The sequence below is a fragment of the Capra hircus genome, chromosome 1, assembly GCF_001704415.2.
Source record: "Capra hircus breed San Clemente chromosome 1, ASM170441v1, whole genome shotgun sequence".
NCBI lineage: Eukaryota > Metazoa > Chordata > Mammalia > Artiodactyla > Bovidae > Capra > Capra hircus.
This window is the reverse complement of record NC_030808.1, coordinates 24924793-24944336: the sequence shown is the minus strand read 5'-3', so window position 1 is coordinate 24944336 and position 19544 is coordinate 24924793. Positions and strand designations below refer to the sequence as shown.

The 19544-nt window shown below is 35.9% G+C and overlaps 1 protein-coding gene across 7 annotated transcripts in view; it reads left to right on the top strand.

Annotated features, from left to right (window-relative positions):
• ROBO1 (roundabout guidance receptor 1) overlaps positions 1-19544 on the top strand; it is a 1116119-nt gene that overhangs the window by 975993 nt on the left and 120582 nt on the right. The window lies entirely within an intron of this gene.

The window sequence follows — 19544 nt, the reverse complement described above, 5'->3', positions numbered from 1 at the left end:
TATGATTTCACTGTCTGAGAGTTAACACTCTGATGTATGACATAATTATTTTAGTAACTCTGGTCATATCCCATTTCTAGATGTTACAGCAAAAAATTGTACATGGAATTCAGAAATACAGTATAATTTCCAGAAAGAAGCTTAAGTCACTTCAGAATTTTTATCTTTCTCCTTTTTACATTGCTTTTGTGTTCCATAGAGTTTGATGTCATTTCTAAAAAGTAAAATCTTATTCTGAATGATGGTTAATGATGGATTGGCCTCATTGCAAAATAAAATAATGTGACCAGATTGTTGGATTTTGAATTTCTGCTGTGATGCAAGTAGAGAAGTAAGCTATCTGTAATAAGTAATGATGCTTTTTTTTTTCTTGTTAACAGCAATTCTCTGAGACCTCTTTGCTTTTTTTTTGTCTTACAAGGAATTGACCAAAGTACCTAAGTGACTGAACTCTCGTTGATTCTATGACTGTACAGTATTCTCCTTCACTGTTTCTTTTGTTGTTGTTATTGATGTTGTTGTTCATGTTGCTGTTGTTGGGTCGCTCAATCATGTCTGATTCTTTGCGACCCTTGACTGCAGCGTGCAAGGCTTCCCTGTTCACCATCTCTGGGAGCTTTTCAAACTCATGTCCATTAAGTCAGTGATACCATCCAACCACCTCATCTTTTGTCCTCTGTTGTCCCCTTCTCCTCCTGCCTTCAATCTTTCCCAGCATCAGCGTCTTTTCTAATGAGTCCGCTCTTCGCATCAGGTGGCCAAAGCTTTGGAGCTTCAGCTTCATCATCAGCCATTCTAATGAATACTCAGGATTGATTTCCTTTTGGATTGACTGGTTTGATCTCCTGTGAATTTATGGACCAAGAGTTAAAGTTTCCCAGGAGAATGTGTGTGTAAAGCAAAGGTCTTCACTAATGTTGAAGAAAAAAGTTATAATAATTGTATAGGACCATGTAATCCTAATAAATGCTTGTATTATTTCTGAACAACTAGTTAACAGATCAGTATGAAAATTAAGTAGTGGAAAAAAAAAAGAGAGAGAGTTGTGGTGGACAGAGATTTAGAGACCTTATAGTAAAGCAAACTTTTTTTTTTTCTGCACTGATCTGAACTAGCATGAGCTTCTCAAATGATTTTTTTAATTTTAGGATTTAGTGTGAGAAGGACTTAGCTCTACGTTTATGAGATGCTGAAAAGCCACATAGCAAAGTGGCTTCTGATGTCTCATATGCAAAAACACTGATTTGGGAAAAAAGAATCAAGAACACAGGGGAATAGAGTTTAGGGCCAAGTGCTCCTTTTGTTATTGATAACAGATTCCTTTTAGACTTATGGAAAATTAAGATAATTTTTCCCTTTAAAAATATATTTTAAGTCATTTGATGACTCTTATCTGTAATTTCCATTTCCCTCCCTAATAATTCAAACTCATTAACATCATTATCATCCATCTCCTCCTCAGCTGTTTCCTGTTTGTGTTTAATATAAATTAATGCTAAATTTCTCAGCATTGGAGATGCAGCTTTAACAGAAATCTGGCAATGCTCTTCTGAAGCTATATTCTGTGATTAATTATACAGGTAAAAACATAGTAGATAGTATAACATGTAGTGTATTAGACTATAATAAGTCCTATAAAAATAATGATATGGTAGACAGATTAATTAGGATTGGGGTAGAATTTCAATTTTAAATATTAATAGAGGACAAGAAATGTTTCACATGAAGATGTGAAAAAAACTGAAGGAGGGAGAGAGAGTGCTCAGACAAAATAGTAAGTTCAAAGACCCTAAGTCAGGATGTACCTCTAACATTCAAAACAAAAGGCAGAATAGTCATTGTGGATGGAGCAGGATGAGCAGAGGGAGATTTGTAGGAGATGGCATCAAGGATGACAACTAGTCATAAAAAAGAATGAAATAGCAAAATGGTTGCTGTTGTTCATTAGCTCAGTTGTGTCCGACTCTTTGTGACTCATGAACTGCAGGATGCCAGGCTTCTCTGTCCATCGCTATCTCCCTAAGTTTGTTCAAACTCATGTCCATTGAGTCAGTGCTGCCATCCAACCGTCTCATCTTCTGTCCTCCACTTCTCTTGCCCTCAATTTTTCCCAGCATCAGGTTTTTTCCAGTGTGTCGGCTCTTCGCATCAGGTGGCCAAAGTATTTGAGCTTCAGCTTCAGCATCAGTCCTTCCAATGAATATTCAGGATCGATTTCCTTTAGGACTAACTGATTTGATCTCCTTGCTGTCCAGGGGATTCTCAAGAGTCTTCTCCAGCATTATAGTTTAAAAGCGTCAATTCTTCGGCACTCAGCCTTCTTTATGGTCCAACTCTCATATCCATATGTGACTACTGGAAAAACCATACCTTTCACTATATGAACCTTTGTCAACAAAGCAATATCTCTGCTTTTTAATACACTGTCTAGCTTTGTCATAGCTATTCTTACACGTAACAAGTATCTTTTAATTTCTCAGTTGCAGTCACCATCCACATTGATTTTGGAGCCCAAGAAAATGAAATCTAACACTGTTTCCACATTTTCCCCATCTATTTGCCATGAAGTGATAGGACCAGATGCCATGATCTTAGTTTTTTAATGTTGAGTTTTAAGCCAGCTTTTTCACTCTTCTCTTTTCACCTTCCATCAAGAGCCTCTTTCTGCCATTAAAGTGGTATCATCTTCATATCCGAGGTTGTTGATATTTCTCCCTGCAGTCTTGATTCCAGCTTGTGATTCATCCAGCCTGGCATTTTGTATGATGTACTCTGCATAGAAGTTAAATAACCCGGGTGACAACATACATCCTTGACGTACTCCTTTCCCAATTTGGAGCCGGTCCATTGTTCCATGTCCAGTTCTAACTATTGCTTCTTGTCCTGCATACAGGTTTCTCAGGAGGCAGGTAAGGGACCTAGATATTGTTATACTGAGTGAAATTAAGTCAGACAGAGATGGACAAATATCATATAATATCACTTATATGTGGGGTCTAAAAAAATAAGGTACAAATGAACTTATTTACGAAACAGAGATAGAATTACAAATGTAGAAACAAAACTTATGGTTATGAGTAAGAGAAGGCAGGGAGGGAGGAGCTGGGAGATTGGGGTTGACATATACACACTGCTATATGCAAAACGGATAACTAACATGGACCCACTGTATAGCACTGGGAACTCTATTCTATGCTCTGCAATGGCCTATATGGGAAAAGAGTCTTAAAAAGAGTGACTGTGTGTATATGTGTAACTGCTGCACTGTGCTGTACTGCAGAAACTAACATAACATTGTGAAGCAACTGTACTCTAATAAAAATTAAGAAAAAAAAGAGAAAGCTAACCAGACCGTCTAGGACCTTGTAGACCTTGTAAATAGTTTCACTTCCCCTCAGAACAAGGTGTGAAGCATCAGAGATTTCTCAGAAGAGTCCTCCACTCTCTGGAGTACACAGTAAAGAATGGTAATGGCTGAGAACAGTGGGAGCTTTTTCAGTAATCTCTCTTAGGAGGTAGTTGAAGAGGAAAGGTTATGTTCCGGATCTGCTGTGAAGCAATTGCCAACAGAATTTGCTAAAAGATTGGATGTGGCTTGTGAGAAAAAGAAAAGGATTATCTTTGTCCATTGGTCTGAGCAACTGAAAAGGTCAAGATGCCATTGACAGAGATGCCATTAATTGTAGAAAGAGAAGATTTGAAATGGGAAGTATCAGGAGCTCAGTTTTAGACACTGTGATTTTGGAATTCTTCTTAGATATCCAAGTATAAACGTAAGATGAGCAGTTGGAAACATGAGTCAGAACATCAGAGTTGAGGTTGAGGTTGGAGAAAAATTTGAGCTGTGGTAGACAAAACAAGTACTCATTACCAGGCAGTCCTCCCCTCCTTCTGGGCAGAAGAAAGGTTCTGCTTCCCAGTTTCCTTGCTATGGGGCAACCCATTTGGCTGGTTCAGCTTCATGAGCTAAGAGTGAAAATTAAAGATGTTAAATACTAGTGAGTGATTCTCCAGCACTCTTTCTCTTTACCATGTGGCAACCAAGGACATGGGTTTGGGTGGACTCCGGGAGTTGGTGATGGACAGGGAGCCCTGGTGTGCTGTGGTTCATGGGGTCGCAAAGAGTCGGACACGACTGAGTGACTGAACTGAACTGAACCAAGGAAGACACATGTTTCAGGACACCCAAAGAGCCTGGGTGCCTGAGTTAGGTGTAGCAGAACTTTCCACCTCAAACTCCTGTCTTCCCCTGGTGGTCATGGAGAAAGAAGGAGAAATAAGTTTTTGTTGTCGTAAATCACAGAGAATTTCTTAGCAGAGACTCATTAGCCTATCTTAATGAATATGGGCGTCATCAGCATATACATATTACTTAAATAACAGGAGACTGAAATCACCAAGGGAGTGATTATACATAGAAAGGGAAAGAGATTCAGTGTTTAGCTCTCAGGGAAAAGAGGCAGAAAGAGCAGTGGAGACTGAAAGGAAGCAGTCAGTAAGAAAAGAAGAAAACCAGAAAGGCGGCCAACTGAAGATAGTGCTTTAAGGAGGTTGCAGTGACTGAGTCAGTTGCAGCCTGTAGATCAGGTAATAGAAGGATTGAGAATTGATCATTGGAATTGACAACTTGGTGGTCATTAATGACCTTGACAATAGCAGTTTCAGTTTAATAGTGGGATTAAAACTCACTGAACTGGTTCAAAAGAAATTGGAAAGATTGAAATCAGGCACATTAGAATTGTATAGCCAATTCTTTCTGTATGGTATCTAATAAAATAGTTAAAACATAAAGGTGTTGTAGCATCACATTTTGAAAGTATTAGTTAATCTTAAAGGTTTTGTTTTGTGTGTATGCATATATATATATATATACATATATATATATGCATTTTTTGTGGCAAAAAGGGTGTAAAACTGCTATGGTAAATTTTATTTTTAAAAAAATTCTTGGAACTTCCTTTTATATATTAAACTAGAAGAAATGTTGTGGTTTATGCCAAAGTGCTTTATTACAGAATTTTCATTTACATTTTACTGTGTAGAAATGCTATCCTATAAATAAAGGACACCAATGCCTCCACACATTAGTAGCTTAAAATCAGTATAAAAACAAGCTCGTATCAGGAATCAAACACTAATGTTGAAATAACCTATGACTATGAAACAATGCCAAGATGTTAATGTATAAATAATTTTAAAATCATTTAAACGCTGCCAACATGATGATCCACGATAGTGTTCCATATGCCAGGAAGTTGTAACATTTTGAAACTTTTACTGTTTCTAAAACCATCTGTGTGTTTTGTGTAAATTACGACTGTTAAATTGATAAAACACTGGAGGTAAAAAAGCATATTTATACATGCAGGGAAATGATGAAAAACCAGCAGTTTGTATACAAAATCGCTGCTCTTATTTAGATCATAATTGTTTTTGTTGGATTTTCTTCCCTTAAGCAAATTAAAATTGAGTAATTAAAACAAAAACTTAAAGCAGAAACACAATGCCTGATGTTAATTCTAATTCTTTTTTTCAAAAATGCAAAGTAAATTCTTAAGAGATGTTGGTTATTAGATATTTTTTGTGGTTCTTCTTTCCTCAGCTTTGTTCTTGAATGATTGTTTTCATTTCTATTGTCCAAGTACTTTGCCAAATGTGTTGAGTACAGACAAACAGGAGATTAAAGCACATATTATCTTTATGAAAGGCATATGAAGATTGCATGATTATTGCTACAGTTTTGGTTATAGGAATTTCTAGGGTTCTTTAATGTGGTGGCTTTCTTTGTTGAAAATTTAAAGTACAACGCTCCCAGCTGTAGGAACAAAGCCACACCCTACAAAAAAGGAAAATATGTAATTGAATTGTAACTGCACCTGCATTTTTGATGTTCTAAGTCATTTCTTTTTACCCTGACCAGTATTCCAAGCCAAATTTTAGATCAATGATGATTATAAACCAGGAATATATAAAAAGCATTTTCTTATTTTCCTACCTGAGAGGAGAATCTTTTAGAAATTTTTTGGCATGTATTTCTTAGAATAATTTGAAAGAGGCATTAGATGGTTTTTGTCTCTAGTGTTCTTTCTTTCTTGTCTTCCCCCACCCAAACCTGAGTATTTATATTGAGAATGAGAAATAGAAGGGAAGGCTGGATTAAATAGATTTACTCTGTATACCTGAAACTTAGACATAACCATTATTATTAATAAATGAATTCTTCCCATAGAAGTGAATTAGAGGACCTAAGACATTATTTTTTTGCTGTAGAACATTTAAATATACTTTATAAAAAGTGATCTATTGCTTTTATTTCACTATGTTTTAGAAATATTGTACTTAAATTCAAGATTTTTAAAAAATTATTTCTTTTTGGCTGGGCTGGGTCTTCATTGCTGATGGGCTTTCCTCTAGTTGCAGTGAGTGGTGGCTACTCTTTGTTGTGGTGTGCAGACCTCTCATTCCGGTGGCTTCTCTTGTTTCCAAGTGTGGGCTCTAGGGTGCACAGACTTCAGTAGTTGCAGTGAGTGAAGCACAAGCTAAATAGTTGTGGTGCACAGGCTTAGTTGCTCCCCAGCATGTGGGATCCTCCCGGATCAGGAATCAAACTTGTGTCTCCTGCATTAGCAGGAGGATTCTTAATCACTGATCCAGCAGGGAAGCCCCTCAAGATTATTTTGTATGAGTGGAAAACTGAGAATGTTATTAATAAGATTGAGGGGAACAATACCGTATATTGAGAAAAAAAAATCTATGTTCAAGCAAAAACACTAAAATTGCCCTTGAATTAAAGAAAAAGATAAATGCAGTTGAAAGTACATACCACAAATAAATTCCTAGACTACAGGAGGGCGTAATTGTGTATAAAGATTGTCAATTACAGAATTATGTTGCTGACAAGTAGACCCAAAAAGGCCAAGAAAAAATTGTTAGCATGATTTTGAGCTTCTGAACGGAGTGAATCATCATTGGTAAGAAAAGAGAATGGAAGCTTACTAGTGCCAAAATATTGTGAATTGGTATTAAGCTTATTTTAAAATGTGCCATTTATTTTTAAATTTGTAGACCTGGGGTAATTTCAATATTGTTACCTTAGTAAAAAGATAAGTGTGTTAAAATCATGCTAGTTTTGGGAGAGTCACACAATTGTCCAATGTCTGCAGCAGGTTTCCCATATCTTCTTTATTGTTTTTCTACCAAATAAACATTCTCTTGATGGTAGCTACAGGTATGGCAGGCATAATGTCAGAAGGAAATAGCCCATCTCTCATAGAAGATAGAAATAAAATTCATTTAATTCATTTGTAAGCATAAAAACAAATGCATTCATAAGTTAAATGATTTAAGGTATTCAGTAGTACCTGTTGTTGTTTAGTCGCTAAGTCATGTCCTACTCTTTTGCGACCCCATGGACTGTAGCCTGCCAGGCTCCTCTGTCCATGGGATTTCTCAGGCAAGAATACTGGTGTGAGCTGCCATTTCCTCCTCAAGGGGATCTTCCTGACCCGCAGATTCAACCTGAGTTGCCTGAATTGCAGGTGAATTCTTTACCGCTGAGCCACCAGGAAAGCGCCACAATAGTTATTGTTCAGTATCACAGTCATGTCCAACTCTTTGTGAGCCCATAGACTGCAGCATACGAAGCCTCTCTGTCCCTCACCATCCCCCAAAGCTTGCCCAAGTTCATGTCCATTACATCAGTGAGGCAATAATACTTGTGTGTGTGTGTTAGTCGCTCAGTCATGTCCGACTCTTTGCAATCCCATGGACTGTAGCCTGCCAGCCTCCTCTGTCCATGGAATTCTCCAGGCAAGAATACTGGAGTGGGTTGCCATTTCCTTCTCTAGCGGATCTTCCTGACTCAGGGATCGAACCTGGGTCTCCTGCATTGCAGGCAGATTCTTTACCATCTGAGCTGTAGGGAAGTCCCTGACTGTTGGTTATTGTTAGGACACCAACAATTTACTACTCTACTACAGTAATAATAGTAGCTATTGTATGTTGAGCACTACCATGTACAGATTTTATATTATCTCATTTAATCCCCTTTGAAACTCAGTGAATAAGCTATGTTCTTTCCATTATGTTACACTTATACCTGTCAACTGTGTCTTAATGGAGATGAGGAGGAGGCTAACGCTAGTGATAATGATGATGATAAAGAGGATATTGACAATAAACACTTAATGCCGCACTATGTGCAAGGCCCCATTCTAAGCACTTTATATATATATTGACCATTTTATCCTCACAGCAGTCCTGTCACATAAATACTAAAATTTCACTAATGGTTAACTCCAAATTGGCTGTGGAGACACCTGCCTTTTGTTTACTGACAGCATTTTCTAAAGAGCATTTTCTAAAGGGTCTATAGATTTTCCCACATATATAATGACTCTGAGAGTTTGCTATTAGTGCAAATTTCAACTCAGAATCACAGCAACTCTTCATCTCTACTGTGAAATATTGTCTTTGAGTTTGTAAGGGTCTGGAGAGATTAGTTCACACAGTGGAGTTATAGTGGTTTTGAAACTAAACTAGATACATTTGAGAATTAGTCCGTATTATGTCCAGTAATAACAACTGTAATATAACAAAGACATATAAAATTTGAAGTTTGGTACATTCACAAAAACGACCTATAAATGGGCAAGTTCAATCAAATAAGTTCAACTAAATCAGTTATAGTTTAACTAAGGGTTCAAATAAACTAAAACCATTTATTCTGGACAGTAGAGGTCTTTCCTCAAAAGATATTAGGAGATTTTCTAAAGAGGATGGTAAATGACTCTTCACCATTTGGCATTTAAGGAAAGAAGGATTTATATTAAAAGGGAATGAGTCAGAGAATGATTTAACTGACTATGTAGTCAATTGTGCAATTTGTGGATTAGCTAGATTATAATTTCATCAGCTGTCCACACATCAAAAGTTATTGCAGAAAACTTAAGCAATTATGAGAAATTAAATGAATGGGAAATTAAATAAAAATATTGATGTAGTAGCTTTGCAATTTTATATAAATACAATAAAATGTTGTAAAAGCTAAATAGTAACAATACAGTGTAGATGGTAAACATCATCCTGGACTCATTTCTGAAATTCCAGATAATTTTCTTCCAAATAACCTTTTACTGTCATTTACCCAGAATTATGTCATTTCAGTATTTAAAAGAAGAGTTTAAAAGCCTTTCATGTTTGAAACTCTTAACTTTTAAGTTAAAATCTAGCGATGAATAATACATATTGTTTCCATCTTCTGTGTTTGTGGCTTTGACATAGCATTTTTAAATGACTTGTCTTATTTGTTGAGATAAGCTGTGCTTTAATTTTAATTTTTTTCCCACCTGTCCTCAAAGCAGCCTGCTCCAAATATATGTCATAGATTTTTTGTTACTTAGTTGAAAAAAATAAATGACAAAGAAATACTTTCATTATATTACTTATTCTTATCAAAGCCATAGTCGAGAAACCATTTTATTGTCAATTTCATCTACTTATCATATCCCTGTATTAAGACCTTATTCATTCTTCTTTAAAAAATGTGGGGAAAATTTCAGTGTCTGTATGTTTTAGCATGAAGAGCAAGGGGATTTAGTGGCCTTTTCTTAAGGTTTTAACTTAAATAAGATGACTAACCATCCTGGTTTGCAGGGAACTGTCCTAGTGTTAGCACCAAAAATCCCAGGCCCAGGAAAATAACCTTTAGTTATCAGAAAAAAGAGACAGTTGGTCACCCTATAGATGGTTTAAAGTAATTGATGAATGAGAAAACACACCAATACAGGGTATCAGTAAAATGTGGTTTAAATAGAAGAGTTGTATCTGTATCATTTCTTTCATAAGCAAGTTAAAGGTTTGAAAATCATTAGTGAAGTTCGGAGAAAAATTCAGTTATGCATAAAAGACGATTTAACACCTCCCATTCCCCATGCTAAGAGGTACAATTGTTAGAATGCAATATGTCATCAGTTCTTTTTCCAGTCCTTCTCTGCTTCCTGTGTGTCTTTGTAGGCTTCTTTGATTTCCCTTGTTGGTGTGATATTTTGGTAAAAAGCAGCTGACTCACATCCCATCCAGATCCCCAGGGTCCTCCAGATCCTTCATAAATTTGGCATTCAGCCCTCTCCTTGCCAATTGCTTCCTTTCCCCCCAATTCCCACATGTCTCCCTCCTAAGCCATCTGCTCCTCCTCCCTTCCTTCGATCAGTGCTTTCCTCTGGTCTTCCAACTTCTTTCATTGTTCAGTGTCTGTTGCTTCCTTTTCCCCTCTGTTGCCCGACAGGAAATCAACATACTTTATGCAGTTGATGTCATAGAGCCCCTTTTCCCTGAGAAGTTAAATTTGTGTTCCTGCAAAGTAAATGGGTCATTCTGTTGTGTGAAGGTCAAAGGAAACTGGCGTATTGAACCAGAATTTTTTTTCTGTCTTACATAGTTATGCACATTATATATTTCATCTTTTTTTAAGAATAAATTTTTATTCATGATTTAAATACAAGTTAATCAGTATGAATGTATTATATGAATCATGGGACCAAAGAAATGAGTAAAAAGCAAACTTATGTCCTATCCCACTTAATTTTCAAATTTAATCACTGAAATCCAGTGTATTAGTAAAAGTCAATGTAGTTTTATATAAGACATGTAATAAATTCAGGTTTTAAAACTTATATGCATGATTTTATAGACATTTGATCTCTGTAAATTTCATTGTTTCCATCTGTGACATGAATTATCTAATAATACCTGTATTAGTTTACAGTGTCCTTGTGGGAAATCAGTGAAAAAATACATATGTCATTTTAAATGGTGACAAACTCTTTATGGATTAGTAATCAGTATTCTGGTTTTCATTATTGTTGGTATATCTGCCTGACCTCTGGATATATTCAGCAATCAAAAACTGGGTGGAAAAAAATCAGGAACTGTTTATGCCATAGCAATTTCAACTTTTCCGAATAAACAAGAAAACCTTGTATAATGTATATATGAAACAGATTCAGCATTTGTCTCATCTAATTTTCTGTTTATATTGATTTACAACTGTGAGAAAATAAATTTCTACAGAATCAGCATGAGCACTTAGTACAGGTGAATATGATGAGTAAGTAATTTTTCAGACTAATACTGGTATTAAGAAACTAATTTGAATCTTTGTTCATCCTTATTGTGAAATGCAATAACCAATGGGGGACTCCACAAGAGAATTAAGCCCTAATGCCCTCAGGCATCCACTCAGTGTAATAAATAGACTTTTCTCCTGTGCTTCAAGAACAGTTCTAGTTATGTACACTTCTCAGGGGAATTGAGAAATGCTGTGGTTCAGATGAAGTGTGCTGGTTGTGAACCACTGGTTTATCATCCCAAGAAACATCTTGAGACTGTCCAGAAACTTGTAATTCTGTTTAAATATTTACACATACACTCCTCATGTTTGGATGCTGAAACTAGAAAAATGAAAGCTAACATCTTAGAACTACCTGTGAAGCTCAAGTACTCTTTTGAAAGGATTTTAATAAGCAGAAGGCTTTCTCAGTTCCAGCACACAAATCAGTTTAGATGCAATATGATTATTAATGTAATCCCAGTGGGTATTCATTTGATCATCGCTCTAGATTTTCATTATTTGTGTGTTAGATGTGCATTGACTTCCTCGGTGGCTCAGACAGTAGAAGCATCTGCCTACAGTGCAGGAGACTTAGGTTCCATCCCTGGTCAGGAAGATCCCCCTGGAGAAGGAAATGGCAACCCACTCCAGTACTCTTGCCTGGAAAATCCCAGACTGACACAGGAGCCTGGTGGGCTATAGTCCATGTGGTCGCAGAGTCGGACACGACTGAGCAACTTCACTTCACTTGTGAATTAACAGCTTAGAGCCTAAGAGCTAGCAGTACCAAATTATGAAAGTCTTTGACTATCCTATTCCTTCTGTCTGGGATGTTTTGAGGCCTACATCCTCTTTATCTAACTCACTTGTTTCGAGTTTGAACTTAAAGTTGGGTTCTAAAGAGGAGCCTACTGCAAAACCCTACCCTGCACTTCTACACTGAATTTATCTTCCTATAATCAGTTCCCTTTTCTTTAGATAACCATTTTGCTTTTCGGTTCGTTTCAGTTTAGTTGCGCAGTTGTGTCCAACTCTTTGAGACCCCATGAATCGCAGCCCATCAGTCCTCCCTGTCCATCACCAACTCCCGGAGTTCACTCAGACTCACATCCATCAAGTTAGTGATTCCATCCAGCCATCTCATCCTCTGTCATCCCCTTCTCCTCCTTCCCCCAATCCCTCACAGCATCAGAGTCTTTTCCAATGAGTCATTTCTTCGCATGAGGTGGCCAAAGTACTGGAGTTTCAGCTTCAGCATCATTCCCTCCAAAGAAATCCCAGGGCTGATCTCCTTTAGAATGGACTGGTTGGATCTCCTTGCAGTCCAAGGGACTCTCAAGAGTCTTCTCCAACACCACAGTTCAAACGCATCAATTCTTCGGCGCTCAGCTTTCTTCACAGTCCAACTCTCACATCCATACATGACCACTGGAAAAACCATAGCCTTGACTAGACGGACCTTTGTTGGCAAAGTAATGTCTCTGCTTTTGAATATACTATCTAGGTTGGTCATAACTTTTCTTCCAAGGAGTAAGCGTCTTTTAATTTCATGGCTGCACTCACCATCTGCAGTGATTTTGGAGCCTGTTGCAAATCATTACTTACATATTACTTATCTAGTATACATAAGACACCTAAGGGCCACTGGTATTTCCTCATCTTATAGTTGGAGCCCAATAAATATTTCTTCAGATGTTAAATAATGAAATATAAATCAGAAAAATGTCTTCTAGCATATGTAGAACTGAAAAATGCTAATTTGAACATACTTGATTTTATTTCCATATGCACTTATACATTTATTTTCTTACTCTCTTATAAACTGGAAAGGAAGTATCATCCATGTCATTTCTTTTTTCTAAAACATCTTTTCTTCTTTGGCTTATTAGTAGGATAAGGAAGAGATATTACACAGGTTAATTATGTGAGTAAATATATTTCTGTGTGGCTTACAAATATGCACAGAATCTTAGAGATGGAGCTGACGAGAGATTGTAAATGGGCAAATCCCTTCATTTTTAAGCAAGAAAAGGAAGCCAGGGAGTTGATTTGCCCCGAGTCATTAATGGATCTATATCATGAGTCAGGTGTAATAGCCAGGTGTCTCAATGCCTGTTTTGTTTTGCCATGACACACTACATCTGATCACCCTTTCTCAAAGAAAAACTTACATTTAAGATGTTTCCTAACAAAAGAAATCCACAGATAAAGTGGTTTACTGGACTCATTTCATACAATTTTGCTACTTGTTTTGTATCCTAAATTCAATATTTCCAATCATAGAAAGTATTATTTTCAATATTTTTCTGTATTATTTTCAATTGTTTATCCATTGGGAACAAACATGACCTTGTGTCACTTTGATGAATAATCCTCTGCACATTTTTGCTTTATCAAGTATGCTTTTAAGAACATATCTAAATTAATCTTAAGTGATTATCTTAAGTTGCCTCAGGATTTCATCCAAAACAATAAAAATAAACTACAGTAATTTAAGTACTAACTTAACTTTAACTTACGGCCATTTTGGGGAAGTCTGAAGCTTCTTTTTGAAACTTTATTAATTAGTATACCTTGGTCACATCTTTTAATTGGTACAAATACTAAGCTAATAATAACTTCTCTATTTAGTAAGTTTATGAGAATTAAACCAGAATGGTGAGAGTACTTTGAACAATCACAGTAACAGCCTCATTGTAAAGTGTTATTTTCAATAGTCCTCTCTTGATTTCCAGTTAATGTTCTCTCCTCTTTGATATTAATAACTTGGAGATGGGAGAGACCAGAGACTTTTAAGGTCAGAATGGAAAAGAACCCTTTTTTATCATTTAGAGGACAAAATAAACAACCCCCAAAAAACCAACACTGATAAAACTGGCATATTCTGTTTTCGATCAGTTTTTTTAAGTGTACATAAAATGTGTCTCCTTCTATATGACATATACTCTTGGGGCCTCTGTAATTTATAGTCTACATGCCCATTTTTGTCTGGGTCCCTTAGGACACCTAGTTGTAATTCCTAATAAAATCCTTGTAAGTCCATATAAAATGACTCAAGTGTCAGAGAAGGGGTGCAAGTATGTTTGGATGCAGAGATTAAGTAGCAGAGGCTAAAGAGTGCCAGATGGAATGTTTTCTAGTTTAATAAATAATCTTTGGTGACATCAGGAAACAATATACTATAGCACTTTTAAGTTTCTTCTAAAAAGTATAGTGAACTTTCACATGAGTAAAAGTCCTAGCGTGAAAAAGCCAGAATACTCTTGAACAGTTTTGATATTGTACAATGTTGATTTTTTAACTCAGCTTTGTGTTCATGTTGACTGTCACTACTCTTTTCAAATCTCTCAAAATGTTTCTGGCCTTCTGAATTTTTTTCCAGATATCTTTTCTCTGAAATAGTTTTGAAAATTTTCCCAAAAGCTAGTCTCAGCCAAATATTAGTTTCTAGAATGCCTGGCACCTTCAATATGGAATTCAGCCAAGTCCTAAAATTCACTGGGCCAAAACCTGATGTGGATGTACACAGCCACTCAGCATCCAGGATCCTTCAATCAGAGAAGATATTCCAGAAAGCAGAAAACATCTCAGAAATTTGAGTGGTTAGCTAAGAAAAAGTTATAGCTCATAATTCAAAGTAATTATCAATGGAGTACACTACCATTAAGTATTGTAACTGCACATGGTTAGAGACGGAGCTTGTAATAGCAATCTCCGATTAGCGTGATACCCTGAGAGAGTTGATTTACAAATGTTGTTGTCCCTGTGTTTCTTCCTCATAATGCACGCTCATTTAAGCAACTAGATTTCTTCACATTCCAATCACTTTGATATATTTGATCAGGTCATTACAGTCCTCCAAATAGCCAAGGACTAGTGGCATTTTACTACTGTCTGGGAGCACTTTGCTTAATTATAGGTTAAAGTAGTTTGCCAAATTAAAGGTACAATCTTTTCGTGGTTTCAAGGATGGTGTCCCAACCAGTTTATTTTCGAATATCTATTAATCATGGATGAAATGTTTCTCTAGAAATACCGTTTTAAAATTTATCTTAAAACCTTGCTTATAAACCTTGCCTATAATTTGGAAAAAATTTAAATAATATAAGAATACTTTTTGTAAATTCTCTATTTTTAAAAAGTTGACTTTTCTAAATGCTTGTAATTTCAGTATTTGCTCATGATGACCCAGACATAATTTTCCGTTTACCACAGGAAGAATGAATTGTAATCTTTAAAAAACAAAGTAGTAAATGGAAAAATGCATTTGAGTATACAGCATTATCCCCTTAAAACATGGTTCAAGCTGCAGAAATCACATAAATTATTTTTAGCCTTTATATTTAAAATTATTTTTAATCTGAGCAAAGGGATTGGGATTTTCTTTTCATTACCTGTAATTGGCTGAAATTGGTTTTATCTATTTCTCCATCTTGTTCATACTGTCACTTTTAAAGATGCTCTTTCAAAAAATAATCCCAAGTCTTATGCTGAGGCTGATGTCTAATTTAATGCTGATTCTGCCTTTCTTTTGTTTAAAGGCAAATTGCTTTAAAAGTACTAATACTCTATTAGTAACGTCTGACCACTTCAAGTTTTATCTCCTTAAGCCTGAAGAATTTGATAATATGATAAATCATACACTTGTAGAATAATCCAGTGTGCATTAAGAAAATTACTAACAGATGGCACAGGTTTTCTCTTCCTAAATCTTACAAATCTAGGTGATCATGAAGGTTTAAAGGCGGATCACACTAGAAAAAGGCTCATGTTTAAGTCACCTTTAAGAGCATCATCATGTATAGGAAAATTTCAAAAGCAGTTGAACTCAACCTGTATAATACCAGTTGAAAATAATGGAACTCTGTCTCCTTGAGTGGATAAAGTGTAATTTGCCAAGGAATCCATTATTTCTTATTTCTTTGCCTTTTAGCATTCATGGTGTCACTCTTCTATCACCTAGATACAGCATATCATCATATTACGTTATACATCATGCTTATAAAAGATCATGTCAGATTTTCTCATCTTTATTAGGAAAACATACGTATCCTGTTCAGATTTTAAATATGTCATAGTAGTAAGTACATATTTACATGGAAAAAGAAAAGCCATCCCTCCATAGAGGAACTAATGTAAGATATTTACCTAACTAGATTTCTCCTACAAAGAGCAAATGCAAATGTGAAATGTAAACAGGTCCATCTTTTCTACTGGCAGCTAGGTGGATTAATGGCAATTAGTTTGGCTATTAGGATCACTCAGGCTTAAATATGGAGTGTAATGGAAGGAGGGCCATCAATCTAATGCTCTCAGGGAGGTCCACCAATAGTACCTATTTCTTCCCCAAGCCACCGAGTCTCTCAGTCTATATGAGACATTGCTGATTTGTAGTTTGTGGCATGAGAAGCACAGAAAATAGGAGCTCTTGTTTTCTGTCCAAAAGTAAGTGCACTAGGTAAACTTTACTTTGTATTTATGTAGAGTGAACTCCAATCACTTGCTAAATGATCTGGAGCAAGTTTCTGATATGCTCTGAGCATTAGTTTTCTCTTCCTTTAGTAGAAAAATATATCTCATAAAAATGAATGATGATGCGTGCAACAATGCCATATACACAGCACATGTTGCTACCTCATGGTTCTCGTTAATCATGACAGTAATGATATTCCAGGTTGTTGTTTAAATACAGTAGTGCATTTATGAAATTTACCACAGATTCACTGATGTATTTTTCATGTGTTTGAGAAGACTGCCAAAAGCATTTTACACTTAGGACATAACTTTTTTCAATATTTTCCAGTTGTTAAGTCATTTAAAAACTCCTACTGAAACATTAGCATCTTTAAATGCATGTATTACTTTGGTATGAGGTCAACAGAATTGGAGTTTTTCTCTGTACAGCAACAGAAAAGAGTGTATTTCTAACAAATTCTCAAATATCAAGCCTTTCAATGAAGAAATGATGACCAAAATCAAAGAATTCTATGTATCCTACACCTCAAATCTTGAAAAATATGATAGTATGCTTTCTCCGTGGGAGTGGAGCAAGATTCTAGAGATACAGAAAACTCCTTACCACTGTAGACTTTCTGTTTTATATAGAAGAGAAACAGTAAGCACAAGATAGAATTTTTTGTTTTTCGTTTCTTACTGCTTTTAATCTTACTCTTTCATTTTCACACTGACTGATATCTCAAACATCAGAACCTTACCTGAAAAGTTCTGAATGCTGAAACCTCCTATTTAGGTTTGTATGGAAGAAACCTAGGATTCATGAAATTCTGAATTTCAAATCAAAGTTCAAAAATAATGTATAGCCTTAGGTTTGGGGCAATCCAGAACATTGAAATACTTAACACTATTAATACTTTTTGCATGTGTATTCTGTTTAGAATGTTTTTGTCTTCACTGGAGAACTTTACTGTTTATAGTTGGAGAAAGACTGTTGCAAATGTATCATTCCAAATGGTGTTTGAAATACTCTTCAGGTAGACATTTTCACTTTTGTTTTTGCAGATAGCTATAGAAATATAAGGGACAGGTTACATTTATTTTGATTTATTTATCCACAAGATGACCATTAGTTCTCTCAAAATAGTGAGAAGTACATGTGCATAATTATGAAGATTAATGTAAGCCATGAAAAAGAGTTCCTTTAAGCCCTAGCTCAGACCTTTCTCCCCAAGATTCTATTCTGTCCCTCACATGCGTAAATTATCTTACTTGCATTCTCTTAGGTAGTATGTAGATATATTTTCATTTGTTTTACCATGTATTGTGGTGGAGAAGAGGGGGTTATCTATCATCCTTTGTCTTATCATGTGTCTCTTACGAAATGAGGCACAAATTTGCCAAATAAGTGAGCTAGTTTCCAGCACAGTCTTGTGATCAATAAAAGAGAGTGAAGCAACTGACCATATGGATATTGAATCTCTGACCCTGTCTGATGAGCCCTGACTCTGATTAATCAATTAAGCTTGTCACATGCAAGTCACTTCTTGTTCTCTTGACTCTTTTAGATTAAAATGCCACAGAACAGGGATGCGTGTTTATTTCAATTTATGGCTTATTTTAGGGATCTTCCTACTTGTATAGAATCTTAATAAACAGTATTAAAAGTTAAATAAAAAGTATTAAAGGCTTTTATTGCTTATTTATTTTTGCAGGTTACAAATTTATTTACACGAACAAGTCTCCTTAATTTCTATACTTCATTTCTATAAAGTCAGTCTGCATTTCTGAATCCAAGAATCCATACTCAGCCTTGGTTTGGACTTTGTCTGCCATAGTTATATGTTTTCTTCATAATATAAGTGAATTTAAATTTCACAAATAACAAAATAGTGTCTCTGGAAAAGGCATTAGCTTAGCAAGGCATTTGGTGGTAAGGGAAATTCTCATACTGGACGAAAACTGTAGAAAAGAGCTAAGCGTAAGAACCCGTGGTGAGAAAAAAAAAAGGATTTACTGTTTAAAAAGTATTTTCAGCTGGTGAACATGTAACTCAAAAGAGCCAAGTGCTTAAAAATGAGCTTTTCTCCCCTCAAATATGACGAGCATTTGTCATCTTTATTTCTAGAGTATAGTCATAATTCCTCCATAGATTTTTATTTCAGGCTATCCTAACAGTGACTGTATGTAAATTCAGAATTGTAGCCAGATGGTTGGAAGAGGTGATAAAAAGCAATCCTGTTTTCGTAGGAAAGTGAAAATTGCCCATAAGACTTCGTTTTTACCTTTAAAACAGCAGGACATTGTTTCATGAGACCTGTGAAGGAACTAATACATTAACTTTAATGGCTGGGAACTAAATTAATTTCTCATAGGCATGTAGAATACTACCATGTAATACGCAGAATTTTCAGAGGTAAAAATCAATCAACTTAACTCACTTTGCGGGGATGGCTGGCAGAGGCTGTTTTCTTCTCAAACCACTCTTATATTGCCTCCTTTTTATAGGATTCACTTTGGGGTTCTGATCTTAATGACTTAGGAACCAGACACCTGGGGAATCAGCTAAAAGCCCTCACTGTCTCATCTGCTCTCTCTTTCACCAGCAGTCGGCAGTTGTCTGCCCCTGGTTTGGAATACAATAAATTAGAGATGGCTTTCCCGGTTGACTGGTTCAATAACATGGTGTCCAGGAGAAAATGCCAAACCCAGGTCTTCATATTGACTTTGAACCACACTTAAGCAAGCAAAATAGGTGTCTTTTAAGAAGTCAGGACTTCCTTTTTTTTTTTTTTTTAAGTATTATTCCTTGTTAAAATTCGGATGCATGGCAAGGTCATCTGGTGATATAAACTAGATATACAGAAAGGTAATAATTTATACTTTCACACAGAAAATCACCCTCTCCCTTTAACTTAACCATGTCTCTCTGCAGGGTGGCTCCCACTTGCCTTCAATTAGCAGTATAGCCCTTGTTAGT